At 42.6% G+C, this 3,634-nt stretch overlaps 1 pseudogene; it reads left to right on the forward strand.

Moving 5' to 3' along the window:
• Positions 1–226: 226 nt before the first annotated feature.
• On the forward strand, positions 227–2,134 carry LOC146564656 (zinc finger MYM-type protein 1-like; annotated as a pseudogene).
• Positions 2,135–3,634: the final 1,500 nt, after the last annotated feature.

Below are 3,634 nucleotides of genomic sequence, written 5' to 3' on the forward strand. Positions count from 1 at the left end.
GGAAGATCAAGTTATTACAGAGAGAGGAGAGCAAACAGGCCAAGAGAGGGAAAATGATGAAGCAGCTGCAGCAACTCATTCTACTACAGGGTTTGATTTAGGTGACAAAGACACAGGGCCCAGACAGGTGAAGCTGAAGAGCTATCCAGCTGATACTTTTGGTACACAGAAGCGGGCATTTAACCACAGCTGGTTTGAAAAGCACAACTGGTTAGAATATTCAGTCAACCAGAATGCAGCTTTCTGCTTCCCATGTAGAGTGTTTGGCAAAAACATCAAACATGATAGTTTGGTCAGTAGCGGTTGCAAGAACTGGAAGAAAGCTTTAGTCATCTTTGGCAAGCATGAGATGGCACAAACACATAAGGACAGTGTTGTTACATGGAAAAGCTACCAGGGAACTAGCAAACAGGGAAACGTTGCACAGGTGATAGCAACTGCAAATGTGAGTGAGATAGTCGAAAGAAGAGAGTATCTCAGACGAATTGTTGCAGTCACCTCTATGTTAGGGAGACAGGGACTCCCTTTTTGTGGCCATGATGAAGGTGAAGACAGCCCAAACAGAGGGAATTTTCTTGCGTGCATGGAGCTTTTGAAGGAGTTTGATGCTTTTCTTCAAAAACATAATCCCCCATCAAATGCACAGTATATCTCACCAACATCCCAGAATGACATGATTGGAGGTGTACAAGCACATTTTAGAAGGCTCCATCCTGAGGCTATCTATGTGCATTGTTATGCTCATCAACTCAACCTGGTTTTGTGCAATACTTGCAAGGCTGTCCCAGAGGCTGTGGAGCTTTTCAGCTTGTTGGAGTGTGTGTATTCTTTCTTCAGCACCTCCCTAGTCAATCATCATAAGTTCATGGAGACTCAGGCAAAGCTTGGATTGACAAAAACTGAGCTTGTGCAACTTTCAAACACTCGCTGGGCATGTCAGTTGCGATCAATCAGTGCAGTTCTTGAGACATTGCCTGCCATTTTGGAGTGCCTATCTGCAATTGGATCCCCCATAGCTGTTGGTCTCAGAGCAAAGCTCTACAAGTTCTCAGCAGTCTATGCACTACTGATGTTTTAGTCGATTCTGTCTGTAACCGAAGGACTCCACAAATTCCTGCAGAAAGAGACTTTAGACCTGGCAGAAGCGTTTATCTGCAAACAAGCTGTGTGTGACACAATTAAGGGAAAACACTCAGATGCATTTGCTACAGAGCTGTATGAGAAAACCAAGGCCCTGTGTAACACCCACAGTATCCCTGAACCAGGTGCCAAGACAAGGCACAAACAGAGGAAAATGGAGGATTTTGTCCTGGAGGCAACTGTGGGTTCACGCACTGAATTGAACAACTCAGACACATTGAAAAGAGAGTTACTTTTCCCTTGTGTGGATCGGATGGTTGGCGAGCTTGATCAAAGATTTTGCAGTGTAGATGCAGGGCTGCTAAAAGGTGTCCAGGCATGTAGTCCTGAATCTGAGAACTTCTTGAGTGAACCACACTTGAATGAACTTGCAAAGCACTATAGACTTGACCTGAAAAAAGAGGAGGTTCTGGTGGCCAGAAACTTTCTTACCCGGAAAACAGAGGCTGGATGTCCACCCAAAAATATGTTGTCTGTGTACAACCTCCTTGATTCAGACATGTTTCCCTCTCTGAAGGCAACCATCCAAGTTGCCCTAACAGTGCCTGTCAGCAGCTGCTCGTGCGAACGGTCCTTTAGTGCACTGCGTCGGCTGCACTCCTGGCTGCGTCAAACAATGGGTCAGAAAAGACTTCACAGTCTTGCAGTCATGTCTATTGAAAAAGACACGATTCAGCATCTGAGTCACAACAGAGTGATTGACCGATTTGCCACTCTTAAAAACAGACGTCATTCTTTGATGCTTCCACCCACCAAGTAACTGGTGATTGCAGCCAGAAAAATGTACTTTTTTATTTTCAGTTTTTTTTCTTGTTATTGATGCGGCAAACACATTTCCTCTGTTTTTTTGTTGTACTGTATTATAAAGCAGACTGAAATAAAACAATAGATCTATTGGTGGCCTAGGATGTTTAATCTGTCCAAAAAAGTAGGAAAACAATTTCTCAGTCTTTGTTTTCTGTTTGTGAAATTTTGTGCTCATTCACTACGTTCGTTCATGTCGTGTACATCTCTTGGGGGTTAAGCCCCCCCTGTCCTTAAAACCTAGTGACGCCCCTGTTTAATACTTTTTTTGGACAAGAACAGAACAGAATTTCAATTGTAAAAACATCTTTTCGAATCCTTGGGAACGACCTTGATTTCTCCATTGATAGATAGAAATTGTGTTCTAGTCTTTGCCTAAACCACAAATATAACAACAGATTCTGATTAAAGTGAGAACCCAAACAGTTGTACTTTTGATTTCTTTATTACCGGTAATCTTATTTCTTTTAATGCTTTTCATCACTGTGACGGCTTCTCTCACTGTGCTTGTTCCTTCCCAGTGGTGATGTAGGATCTGATGGGTCTAAACAAGGCACCCATTCAACTAGCATTCATCACCATTATGTTAAAAATATTCTGACACCCCAAGAACAAAAGTCCTATAAAATGAGAAGTAAAACATTTTTGTGACCACACCAGAGACGACTATGGTTATTTTAACAATCCCCAAGAAAAAGTATTGTGAAGTGTTAATGCTAATAAAACTAATGTCTACATTGTTTCAACCTGGCAATTATACTGCAGAGATGACTGCTTATGTCCCAACTCTGAGTCTTGGCCACTTGCATTTAACTGGGTCTTGTGACGGGTCATGTGACAGCCATGTAACTTAACTAATTTAGGCTGCTCTGCAGGCTAAATTAACTAATGTTTAATGTCAGAGGAAAGCAAAAGAATGATGCGATGCTTTTTGAAATATCCTTGAAACATTTCTCCCCCACATTTTAAGCTAAATTAGATGCATTTAGTTATTTAGCAATATATTTATTTGCTATTATTTGCTTCCCTCATATCTAGGGATGGGTACCGGTATCGGTTCTGACATAAACAGTAGTAACTAGACCGAAAAGCAGCGCACATTTCGGTGCTTTTTTTTCCTGAGCTGTGATACACTTTAGATTCTAGCCAATCATTTTACGTTTCCGAGGATAGTAGGCGGGGCCAGGTACGTACGTTCTTTTAGAGCAGAGCTACAGATTAAAAATGCCCAAGGCAAAGCGGTCAAAATTCTGGCTGTACTTCACAGCAAAATATGCAAACTCAGCAGCCTGCAACAAGTGCTTTAAGCTGATACTGTGATACTGTCAAAGGAGGTAACACCTCAAATTCGATGAAACACCTGGCGACGCATAGCGTTTTTTTTTAAAGCCGAGAAATGCGCCGTATTTGATAGCTTGCTGCGAGACCTCACACCGTGCACATCTACTCCGGGTGGGTTGCCTGTTATCGGACCCGGAGTTAGCAACATCCCCCAAAAACACGAAGAGGTGAGTCCTGGCCCCTAGCCCTGCCAGTGTAGCAGAAATGATGACGGATGATGATGGCAGCAGCAGCCGTTCATCTCTGCGTGAGTAGCTTAATGTAGGGCTGCTCAATTAATCGAATTTTAATCACGATTACGATCTGGGCTTTCAACGATCATTAAAAATGACTGAGCCGATTATTAGCC

Source organism: Mchenga conophoros, linkage group LG11 (assembly GCF_057382185.1).
Source record: "Mchenga conophoros isolate Kocher_MC1m ecotype Shallow Benthic linkage group LG11, M_conophoros_male_GT1.1, whole genome shotgun sequence".
NCBI classification, from domain to species: Eukaryota; Metazoa; Chordata; class Actinopteri; order Cichliformes; family Cichlidae; genus Mchenga; species Mchenga conophoros.